Source organism: Equus przewalskii, chromosome 12 (genome assembly GCF_037783145.1).
Source record: "Equus przewalskii isolate Varuska chromosome 12, EquPr2, whole genome shotgun sequence".
In the NCBI taxonomy this organism is placed as follows: Eukaryota; Metazoa; Chordata; class Mammalia; order Perissodactyla; family Equidae; genus Equus; species Equus przewalskii.
Window position 1 is genome coordinate 31,765,977 of NC_091842.1, and position 12,639 is coordinate 31,778,615.

The 12,639-nt window shown below is 43.7% G+C and overlaps 1 protein-coding gene across 1 annotated transcript in view; it reads right to left on the bottom strand.

The window, feature by feature from the left end:
- The window catches only part of SHISA9 (shisa family member 9), a 333,409-nt gene that overhangs the window by 49,404 nt on the left and 271,366 nt on the right, over positions 1-12,639 (bottom strand). The window lies entirely within an intron of this gene.

The window sequence follows — 12,639 nt, forward strand, 5'->3', positions numbered from 1 at the left end:
AAGATTTGCTATGTTAACCCAGGAATGAAGCGATGAAAACTTGTACAAAGATCATGGTCATCCCTTCCCCCTGTAGACTGGAATCGCATCCTATTCTGTCTTTCCTGTCACTTGCCCCAGACCTGCTACAGATATCACCATACAACAGGTGCTCCTGTAGTATATGCTGAGTGAATGAACTAACGGTAAAGATGGGGAGGTGGAGATCATGTCTGAGAAGAATTTAGAATAGTAACTTGGCAGGAACTGGAAATCGATTGGATGTGGAAGGTGAGGAAGAGGGAAATTGAGGCAGCTTCTCACAGCCCAAACTTTGAAGTCAGTCAGATCTGTGTTTAACTCGTCTGCTGAACTTGAACTGTGCTTGTTTGGGATAATACACATAGGAATGGAAGACAGTGGTTCTGGTTTAATGTGGATTGACCTCGAGATAGAATTAATCCTTTGTATGTAGATGAAAAACAGAGGGTGAGAGAAACAGAGAGAAAGAGAAGAGGGACATAGAATTCCAAAGATAGAGAGTAAGAGAGGAGAAACAGAGAGTCAGAGAGGACGACTAAGTGTTTTGGAGGCAGGCCTTAGAGGCTGAGAAGAGTCTGAAATGAAAGGAAGAAAGAAATGCAGACAGAAAGAGAAAGTTAGAGAGAGAGAGAGAGAGGCAGACCCAGAGTAGAAGAGGGTGGGGGACACGTGAGAAGGCAGGTGTCAGTGATGCTCTCGACCTGGTAACATCAGGTATACAAGTGTGCTGAGTTGTTAAGCAGGTCCCCAGGAGGATGAGCAGAGGAAAAAGGAGGAAGACAGAGAAAGAAGAGAAAAAGCAAAATGAAAGAGGCCGCTGCTGGGAGGAGAGGGGAACAGGCCCAGCTGCTCTCTAGCTGTGCAGACAATCCCGGCTTACACTTGAGCCTCCGTGACCTGGTATTAATCTGCTGAGTATCACGTTGCCCCTAGGCACGCCTGTTCAACAAGATGCCTGGCATTTAACAAGCCTGGAAGCCACTGTTCCTTCCATCGCAAAGGAAGTTCTCTCATTTTGCCCTCAAGATGTCCGCCAAGGATTCACTGGGAAGCCCCAGAGACAGCGAAGTTTGATGTCGCATCAGGAAGATTCACGCTGAGACTGTGTTAGGGTCTGGGCAAGGTGATTAGCTGGGCCAAGAAGCCCCTTTCTGGAAAGAATGTCATGGTAGTTGCTGACAGCCATCAGTACGATAGACAGAATAGTTCAGAAATAACAAGAATAATGAACAAGCAATCTGTCTATTCCCGGGCTTGCTATTACTGTCCTGCTAATTGGGTGTCTCAGGGACTCTCAAGATTCTTTAAACTGTAGCACTGTTCCCACAGAGACCCAGGCTGGAGACGTAAGAACTCATAACAAACACGCTGATCGGAACTGATGGCCATTCTGGAAGCGGTGACCCGTTATCCTGTTGTCTTGTCTTCCCTCTCCCCAAGATCTGGGAAGGTCGGACATGAAAATTGTTGACCAGCGAAGAGACTTGAGTTTGAATCCCAGGTCTGCCAGTTCCTAGCTGCACGGCTTGAGGACAATCCTAACACCAGCCTGAGCCTCACTTTCCTCATCTAAAATTAGGGTTAACAGTTCCCGCCTCATATGATTTTTGCTAATGTATGCAAATTGCCTGGCACATAGTAGACTTTCAATAAATGATAGCTATTAGTATTATTATTACAGAGGGCATCTTTGGCCGGGATGCAAAAGACTGGCAGCCTGACAAACAAGAAACCAGAGCTACATTGTGAAAACTACCACCAAAGTGTGCAGTAGCCCTAATTAGAATTCTCATTAAGTTCTGATAATGAGAAATGTGTGAGAAGACACTTTTCAATCTCCCAAGAGAAAACAGGAAGTGGGAGGATTAAAAAAAGTGAAGAAAAGAAAAGTAACTTTCCATGGCATCTTATTTTTGTCTACTTAATCTTAGGGAGTGTTAAGAGAAATTAGATGAAACCACTCTTCCGTGCTCACCTTTTGACCAAAGGGGAGTGTTTCATAACACTCTTGTCCAAGGATAATTAGTGCCCAAGTGGATGTATATCCCTCCCAGCTCAAGAACTGGTGGACCCTCAAAATAACTGAGAACATTGTAGGATGGAGAATGCTGTGAGCAGGTAGATTTGGATAAGAGGCTCAGGATTAAGGTTGTAATTGGCAGAATTGCTCTAGAGAACATCTTTATATGAGGTTTGCCATGTGACAGGGGTACAAAGTAGAAGCTTAAAGGTGGTTATTTTGGGATGTGATCCTAAGGAAAAGGAGGAGGGGTTGGGAAGAGTGAAACAGGGGAAGAGGAAAAGGCAATTTCGGAGGGTTTTATGGACCTGATAACCACCATGGGTAAGTGGGCTCCAGCCCACTAGGACCTCTGAGGAACTGATAGAATGAACTCAGAATTGTCTGCCCAAGAGATGGAAGTAGAGAAGATGCATCATCAGTTCCCATCCCCCATTGGTCAAGGTTTGGTCCATGGAGTGTTAACCTTCTCACACTTCCGGCATTACACATCCTTCAGAATGGCTGAGCAGGTTCCTGATATTATCCTACATGATGGAGGCAGGCAGGAAGGCACTGAGGAAGGAAGTCAGAGCTCAATAGCACACCTGGACCAGGTGTCATCAGGGTATACCTGCTCTGCTGGTTGCCATAGCCATGGCTAAAGTAAAGACAATCGGTCAAGAGGAAGCGAAGTGAGGCTCCAGAGGTGTATGATATAGGAGGTGGGGTGAGGGGCTGAAGTGTTTACTAGAATATTCTCTGTCTGAAGTCCTTTCGCCTCTGAGAATAGAGAGTTGGGAGCTTGTGGGTGGTGCAACTTCACACACAAAGGCCACCATCTTTGATTCTGTTAGAGTTTTCTCATCTGCCATTTCATCCGTCCCTCACAGAAATCCTGCAGGAAGACAGGACAGGGGTGAAGAGCCCTATTGTACAGACAAGGAAAGATGTTCAGACAGTTTTCACAACTAGGTTGGAGTATTGGGGGCAGAGGCAAGCCCAAGTGTCTAGAAGCGATTCTCAAACAGAAGTGGTCCAACAACCACCTGCAACAGAACCCCTGGTATGTTCCTTAAAATGTCAGCTCCAGGGCCCCCAGAGCTACTGAATCATGATATTCGAGTCTGAGTACTGTTTTTTTGTTTTTGTTTTTTTTAAATTTATGAGGTATTTTTTAATTTTTTTTTAATTTTTTCCTTTTTCTCCCCAAAGCCCCCCGGTACATAGTTGTGTATTCTTCGTTGTGGGTTCCTCTAGTTGTGGCATGTGGGACGCTGCCTCAGCGTGGTCTGACGAGCAGTGCCATGTCCGCGCCCAGGATTCGAACCGACGAAACACTGGGCCGCCTGCAGCGGAGCGCGCGAACTTAACCACTCGGCCACGGGGCCAGCCCCTCTGAGTACTGTTTTAAACAAGTCACCAGAGTTCCCCTCTCCATCTGTGGCAGCTGCCCTCGACTTCACAATAAAATGGTAACTGGGTTCCAGACAACAGAGTCTGCTTCCAGGATCCTTGATCTAGATGTTTCTCGAGCCCAAAGCTAATTGTTACCCAGAATCCTGGAATGAAAAAAAATTGGTTGCTATTATAGGAGAACCTAGTGGGTGCCATTCCAAGACTGAGGCACAATGCGGGGAGAAATCAGAGATTTTTGAAGGCAGAGCTGGCCAGGAGGACCAGGGCAGTCCTCAAAGATCACAGCCTGTCCATCATATGGATGAGGAAAGTAGTATCCAAGACCATGCAGCTAGTTGCAGAGCTAGAATTACAACCACAAATTTCCTGGCTCTTAGCCCAGTGTGTCTGGGAGTCCACCCATCTGCAAAATAGCAAAGAAATCACTTCTGTTGTCCACACCCGCCCCCCTGCCCTGCCCAAAAGCAATTAGCTATATATTCTATTTGCTATTCCTCAGGACTCAGGACTGCTAGTTGTACCCATGGTACCCCCGCCAACACTCCTCTGCACCCCCAAGCTTTTACTGAAGCTCTAGATGGTTTTCTGTTATCTCCAAGTCACCTTCTGTCACACCCAAGGGTCTAGGTTGGATTGAATTCTGCAGAACTTCATAGGCTGCAACCTTCAGTAGGGCCCTCAGAAAACAGCAGAGGGAGGCAGGAAGTTGACAAGGCAGAATGTTGGATACCATCCAGTTGATGTGAAAACTAGGTCTGTGGCGAGGGTAGAAGGATGCATGGCAGAAATGGAGAGAGGAAGAGAAGGAGGAAGGAAGTAGCATGGAAGGAAGGAGAAGAGAAGTGATGGCACCAAAAACAAGACAAAGATAGAGAGGGAGACAGAGGCAGAGAGAGGGAGAACATATATATACACAGAGTCTATAATTTATATGTCTGTCTCCTCCACTAGATGCCAAGGTCTTGGAAGGCAGGACCTGTGTCTGATTCATTTCAGTGTACCAGTCCTTAGCCCTGAGCCTGATGTCGAGCAGATGCTCAGTATATATCTGTGAAATAAATCGGTGAACACAAAGACATCTTTGTAGAACAAGCCTACAAAAAAAAAAGTGTATCATTATTCCAATTTTATAAATAAGAAAATTTAAGTCAGAGGCTAAATCAGTTGCTCCAAGTGCCACAGGCTATAAAAAGGTGGGCCAAGACTTTATCTTAAACCAGGCTGACCCCAAAGACTCCCATTAGCCATGCTTGGACAGATAAATGCTCCAAACTTCCTGTGTTCATGAACCAAGAGAAACTCAGCTTACTTACTGGGGCTGGTTGGGCCAGGGCTAATGTCCCCCTGAAGTCACAAAAGGGAGGTAAGACTGACAGAGCTTGTGCTTCACCCAGATGCCCTCATATCCCTTCTCCTATTTCCACGCACCAGCCACCCAGATTCCATGTGCCTTTGATTCCAACAACCAGCACCTGAGACTGTCTCTGGAGGTCTTTCATTGGGCTACTGGCACTGTTTCCCCTCACAGGTAGTGAGCCAGTGTGCCTAGGGGTTCCCATCCTTTTGGCTAAAGGTACAAAGTAGAAGCTTAAAGGTGGCTAAGGGTGTGGAAGAATGAGCGCCCAGCTTCCTCGCTTGGAATAGGTGCAGATTCTGAGAGGTACACACCAGATCTACTCTCATGGGATGTTGCCTGAAATTTCACCCTTGTTGGCTTCTTCCCCTTCTGTCTAACTTCTGTCATTCCCTTACCAGTTTCTCTTGGGATCCTTTTCTTCCTTACACATGAATCCTCGGCTTGGGATCTGTTTCTGGGGATCCCAACATATAAACAAAAGGCAAAAACCAAGCTACCCCACTAGCCTGGTTTCCAATGAGTAGGAATCAAGGATAAGCAAATGCTTCACATTAGCAACAGCTCCAGCTTATTGAACATCCACCGTGGTTAAACGTTTTACATTCCTTATCTCAAATGCTCACACAACATTGCAAGGTAGGTATGACTGTGTTCCTTCTAGAGATGAGAAAACCTAGGCTCTGAAAAAGCTCCGTAACTTCCCCAGGATCACATAGGTAGAAGTGCTAGGGAAGGAATTTGAACCCAAGGCTATCTGACATCAAGGCTTTCCCCTACCCATGATGTCTCTCTTTATGGCACTTGATTAACCATGTGTCCATCTTCCTTTTGTTGGGGGGCATGGGGAGGAATAGTGGCAGAGGGATCTTTGTATCCTCAAGGCCCAGGACAGCACATAGCACATACTAGGAGCTCTATATTTGTTGAGTGAATAACTAAATGAGGTGCTTTGAGAAGAACCAAACACTCAGAAGTGTCTCTCAATTTTCTCCAGAATTCTGTTGACTCAGTTCGAGAAAGTATTAAATAGCCATGCGGCAGATTCCCATGGAAAATCATGAGACCCAAGATAAAGGCTTTAAGACCCACTTGGTGTTAACTTTTGGTACCCTGAGGACTCAACTGACACCCATTTTGTAGAATTCCTGTATATTCAGCTCAACTGTCTTTGATAAGTGGACAGGCAAAACATGAAAACAAAATTACAGCATCAAAAACAGCTTCCAATTACCAGATAATAAGCCACCTGTGCTTCATAAATTGCCTCTTTAGAATCTTCCCATTTTGTACGTTTTAAGATGAAGACAATGAAGTGTTCTATTTGGATGTTGAGATCTTAGAAAATGAGATGCCCTTTTATAATGTTTTAAAAGGAGGCATTATAAGATTTGAATCTAACTGAAATCTCTTAACTTGCAAAGAGGAAAAATTCAAGAGGATGTGACAAAATTATTTCTAGCAACCATGACATTTCTTGATGTGAAATGCTTTCTTTGAACTGTACAACACAGCACGAGTTGGAATTTGGAATCTGACAAGAAAATAAGTGAGATGCCAAGCTGAAGATGGTAGACGTTCTTCTACAAAGATTTTACCTCCGTAACTCAATCGAGATGATACCTGTTAACTTTGAGAGGGCTAAGTGGGATGCTAGAAATGGTGGGACCAGATCATCTAAACCAGATTTGGATTACCACTCCAGCACTTTCTCTGTGACCTTAAGGAAGTCATTTAACTTCTCAGTTTCCTTATCTATTAAATGGAGTTACTAACCTTTTCAGAGTTGCTGGGAGGATTAAAGATCAGGTACGTAAATCCCTTAGCACAGAGTAGAAGGTTAGTTAAGATGATGATGATAACTGATGACATTTATTGAGTGTTTTTTTGTGCTGGACTCTGTTCAAAATGTGTCATCTCTTGTACTTGTCAAGGAATTCTAGCTACTCTAGCAGATAAACCTTGAAATCTCAGGGCTTACCACAACGTAAGATTATTTCTCACTCACATAAAGTTCAATTAGTGGTGGGAATGGCGGTAAGAGAAGTCACTGCTCTACAATATTATTCAAAGACTCTTTGAACGAGTCTTTGGGACTGACCAAGGCTCTGCCATCTTCAACATATGGTTTCCACAGTTGTACTGGGTGTTGGCATCTATCCAGCATATGAGGGAAAGAGTGGGAGGATTATTCTGGAGGGTTTTATGGACCAGTTGTGAAAGTGGCCTATGTCACTTCTACCCATATTGTCCAAAACTCAGTCACATGACCCTAAACCTGATGCAAGGGGAGAGGGGCTGGGAAGCATCATCCTTGTCTGGGCAGCCACAACTCTATGTCTTTGTTGGGCAGTCATCCATTTTGCTGCTCGTACATCCCATAGTAAAGGCCTCAGGCAATAAACTTGAGGTGTGGGGGCTATTATTTTCCCTATTGTTGAAGATGGAGAAACTGAGGCACATAAAGTAATTGATTTTATCCCAGATGAGTTAGTTGACTATCTCTCTGAAAATGATAAATATGTCATATTGCGCTCTGATACTTACTACTCACAAAAGACATAATAGCCCAGACTTCTGTACTATAGGGGCGTTAGATGTCATCTGTGGCAGGCTGCCTCTAAAATGGTCCCAAATGATCCCCATCTGATGGTGTTCACAGCCTTGTGTAATCCTTTCCCTTTGAGCAACTTGCTTCTAACCAATAGAACATGGCAATGTTGAGAGGCTATCACTTCTGTTATTAGATGACAAGAGATTGTGACTTCTGTCTTGCTTGCAGACACACTCTCTTGCTGTCTGTGATGAAGCAAGCTGCCATATTAGAGAGGTCCACATAGCAAGGAACTGTGGATGGCTTCTGATCAAGAGCCAAATAGGAATCAAGGCCCTCAGTCCAACAATTCTTGAGGAACAGAATCCTGTCAACAACTACATGAGTGAGCTTGCAAACAGATCTTTCCCCACTTGGGCCTTCAGATGAAACTTCAACTCTGGCCAACATCTTGACTGCAGGCTCACGAGAGACCCCTGAAGCATAGGACCCAGCTGAGCCATGCTCAGATTCCTGATCCTTGATAATAAATGTGTGCTGTTTTAAGCTTCTAAGTTTTGGAGTAATTATGTAGTTATGCAGCAACTAACAAACCAACTAAAGCCAGGGGTTCACAACATTTTTTACCAACATGGATCTCATTAATTATGATTTTATCCTCTATGGACTTCTAGATCTGGAAAATTCCTTCTATCAAGCAAATCACATTCATTGAGCAAGAATTTACATTCTTTCCCATTTTTAAAATTCATCAAGACTCTATCTAATAGGGTGTACAGTAAAATCGGGTCTCTGACATGCTTATAACATCACCAACAGCCAAAGAATTGGAAGAAAAGGCACCACATCAAATTCAGGTATGTCTTACCCAAATCAAAGAAACTTGATGTTTCTTCTAATCCCTTCTGCAGGGCCTGGGGTATGTGATGATTTCTGAATAAGGTTTTAAAATACTGAAGATAATATTCTCTAGGAACTTCTCTCAGAGCTTTATGTAGATTGTTTCATTTCATTCTCCTAACAACCCATGATAGATGATATTATTATGCCCACTTAGATTCAGACATGGATCCTCTGACTCCAGAGGTCCTACTCTTATCCAAAAGATTGCACTGCCTCCTAGAGGTGGAAATGACTTTCCCAAGGTCATACAAAATTAAGGCACACTGAGTTAAAATTCCTCATTTCCTGTCTGCTTGCCTCAGAGGCCTCTTAGGTCCTGCTTTCTTTCCACCTCACAGGCACTAAAGCATTCTGAAGATCAAGTCTGTTTTGTTGGAGGACACTTGAAGAACAGAAACATCAATGGAGGCAACACCAGGCCAGTTCAATGTGTCCAGGTCAGAGACAGCTGCTAAGAGTGGATGCTGACCAGTGGATACGACCTGATCCAGAGGACTATACTTCTCCCTGGACTTAACTGAATCTCCCTGGAGCAGTTTGAGTATACATTACAGTTCCCAATCATTTACCCCAAAAAAGCAAGTGCAGGTATGGATCGTGCAAGAATGAAGTGGACGGGTATGATAGGATTGACTCTGGAATCATACAAATCTGGGTGTAAATTCCAATCCTGCCACACACTGGATGTATGATCTTGGATGAGTCATTTCATCCCTCTGAGCCTCAGTTTACCATAGGTCAAAAATGAGAATAATGCCTCTTCCTCAGAGCACTGTTGAAAGGAGAAAACGAGGCAATGCATTCACAGTGCCCAACCCAGTGCCCAGCACATAATAGAAGCTCACTATTTGGTAACAGAAGGAGTTACTGCTGCTATCATCACTGTGATGAGTATTCTCTTTCAAGGCTGAGACTGTCTAAATTTATGAAGAAAACATTTCAACTTTAAGTGATGAATATATTTCTAATGAGATTGATTTAAAGAAAACCAGAATCTGAAAATTTCTGAGATAGTAGGGTCCCCGTAATTGGCATTTTCTAAGCACTGGGCTGGGGACAGCTTGTTTTGGATGGGTGGACATTATTATTATCTGTCTCCAACATACCTTTAACTAAATAGTCCCTGGAAAAGTCTGACAAGAGCTTCCTGAACCTCTGACATCTGCCTTTCTCCTCAGGGATGGGCAAAGAATGGGGGACATCACTGTGATGTATTCCAGGGTCTGAATGGCCTCGTCCTAGGGAGTAGTGAGGGCATTTAATATAATTGCTCAAGGAATTTATACAACACGGAATGTGGTCAAGAGCTTGAGGTTGACTCAGAAAGATCTGGGTTTCACTTGACCCTGTCCCTGACCTGCTGTGTTACTTTGGACAAGTTTAATTTCTCTGAGCCTCAGTTTCTTATTCTGGGAGCGGGGGATAATAACAATGCTATTTCATAGGGTTCTCATCAGGATTCACTGGAATAATAATTATGATAACAAAAGTTAACTCCTAAGTGTTTACTAGGAGTTAATGACTGTCTTTTAATCTATTTCTCACAGCAGCCAATGATAGAGATCCTATTATTATCCCTATTTTAAAGATGAGAAAATAGAAGTGCGGACGGAATAGGTAAGTAGTTCTAAGTCCTGCTAGTCCATGGGTGCTCAACCTAGACCCACAGATCCTCAAGGGTATCCAGGGGCAGAATTCAGTAGCTTTGGTGACTTGGATGGTAAAAAATAACATCTTCATTTTCACTAGCCTCTAATTGAAATTTAGTATGTCCCTCAGTTATAAATGCGGCGACAGACCATCATGATGTTAACACTGACCTGGGACTATGTCACCAACAGAATCATGAATATTGTCACATCAAATTGCACTTGCAGCAGATAGTTCAAAGAATTGTTTGTGTTCATCACTACATTGAAACCTTTCATTAGATCTCGTCATTTAGTGCATTAGTTAAAAATCACATGTATGACTATATCACAAACGTGGGTTTAAAAAAATATTTTCATCAGTATATTTCAAAATAATAGGTTTATTTTTGATTCTATGTATTTTATTTTGTGCATTTAAAATCATTATTCTGAGAAAGGAGCCATAGCTTCACCAGATTACCAAAGAAGTCCATGGCACAAAAAAGTTACAAATTTCCATACTAGTCTGTAGCAATGGAAAGAAAGTTACAGCAATGGAAGGCCCTTAGCATAAAGCCAGGGACCAAGCAAGTGCTCAGTGCACAGAAGCCATTACAATAACACTTGTTGTTACACCCAGCAAAATCCTGTTCATCCAAGAGCAAACTTTTGGAAGTGATAAGGGACTCAATGCGGTTGACTATATCAAATGTCACAGTGATGAAGAGTGGAAATGCCCAATCAAGTGAGAGAGGAAGAGTGAGATGATCTATCCCAGCCTCCTCCTTCATGGAATGAAGAAACAGAGTCCCAAAGGCCAGTTTCAAGCCCCAAGGCACACGGCAAATTAGTCTTGGAATAAATACTGGCAACCAGTTCTTCTCCAGTCAGTCTCTCTGTCCATTATAGGACATGACCTTCCAACATTGGGCATGAAGCCAAAAGGTGAAGGTCCCTCTCTCTGGAAGCACATACCTCTGTCCCATTTCATTCTGCATCGAGGACCCACAAGATGAGCCCACAGATGTTGGGTGATCAGGGACTGTGGCATTGAGCAAGCCTTCTCAGGGTGTGGTCTGGGAGCCACTGCATTGCAATGATGGGGTGTCGGTTACAAACACCAAATTCTGAGCCCCCATTCAGACCTACTTCACCGCTGTTGGAGGAGCTTGGGAATCAGTGTTTTCATCAAGTTTCCCCAATATTTATGCTCATCCAAGTGAGAACTACTGGTACAGTAGTTAAAATATGAGCTTGGGAGTACAAACCTCAGTTCCACCACTTAATAGTTGAATCAGTTTGGGCAAAATTACTCAAGTTTTAGATAGATCTCTCGTCTCCAAAGCTAGTGGCGCCTTTTTTAGACAGTTGTGAAGATCAAATGTGACAGTGCTTGGCGCCTACTGAAAGCTCTACAAATATACTTTATATGATTGTTGTTGCTGTATATGCGTTGTAACCAAGTGGCGGCTTCATTAGTGTTTTGTTTGTTTGTTTGTTTGTTAGTGTTTAAAGCCCCTCCCACCCCCAAGACACGATTCTCTGTACTTCTGCTGCATCCATGGGGCTGTGATGTGTGCTGATCAGCGACTCCACTCTGAGCCATTCCTCAGTACTGGATGAGCATCCTCTGCAATCCAGACTTCTCTGATAACTAGAACTCTGCCCGTGAGGGAGAGAGCCCATGGGATCTGTTCTGGGAGATACCAAGTGACCCTGTGACCAATGAAGGATCGCCAAATCCCAGAGAAACAACCATTCCTCTGACTACAGATTGTGGTCCACTATCCACTTTACTTGACATCGACAACTTCTCTAAGTACCCAGAGAATGGAAACTTCATTCCCAGGAGACCTTGGACCTCTGGCTTTGAGCAGCCCCTATGAGCTCCTGCCTCATCCCTTGTGTCTTTAGGACTTGTGTCCTTAGTACACAATGGCTGACTTCCAATTACTGTAGGTGCATCTCTATGCCTGGGGCTTTCTTTGACACCATGGAAATCCCTCTGCCCTTGCACTTGACGGCCTGGGAGTGTCTGAACATAACATTCCCTGAAAGCAATGTTCAAATGATGTCTGATGGGAGTTGGTATGTAAACACCCCAACTCCATCTCCATTTGGGTGGGATAATTCTGAGTGTGTATATTACACTCTCTCCCAAAGTTTCTCTGCAGCATTAAACTCCAGATGCTCACAGTGGTAGCTGACAAGATGAGGTGTCCCTTTATTGGCCGCTTTCCTTTCCCCGTCTTACTTCCCCATCCCAAGTGCCATCCCCCCCCCCCCCCCCCCCCGCCCCAGGGCTCCCTTCACCTCTCAAATAAAGTACTTGCACTCAAATCCTTGTCTCAGAGGCCCTCTCGGGAGAACCATATTAAGGCAGGTTTCTGTCTGAAAATTTCAAACTTAATGCAAACAGAAGCCAGGCAGGAAATAAAATTTAATAGATAGAGGAAGAATCCAGTCTCCCATCCTTTCAATAGTGGTGTCTTCTACAACCCTGGTCACTGGTAAAAACAAAAGTGCAAATCTCAGCAAGACTCTTGACCATTAAGGATAAATTTAGTGATGTTGAGAAGACCTGGCAATGGTATATTTTTCTAAGACAGGAAGTGAACTAAGAGATGAGACACAGAATCTCACCAAAAAGGTTTCAAACAAAAAAGTTCTCCTTGGAAAATTTGTGTAAGTTGCTATTAACTAGAAATTTCCTTTACCTGAAACAATTTCCCACACCTTCTGAGTCTTAAAGATTTAG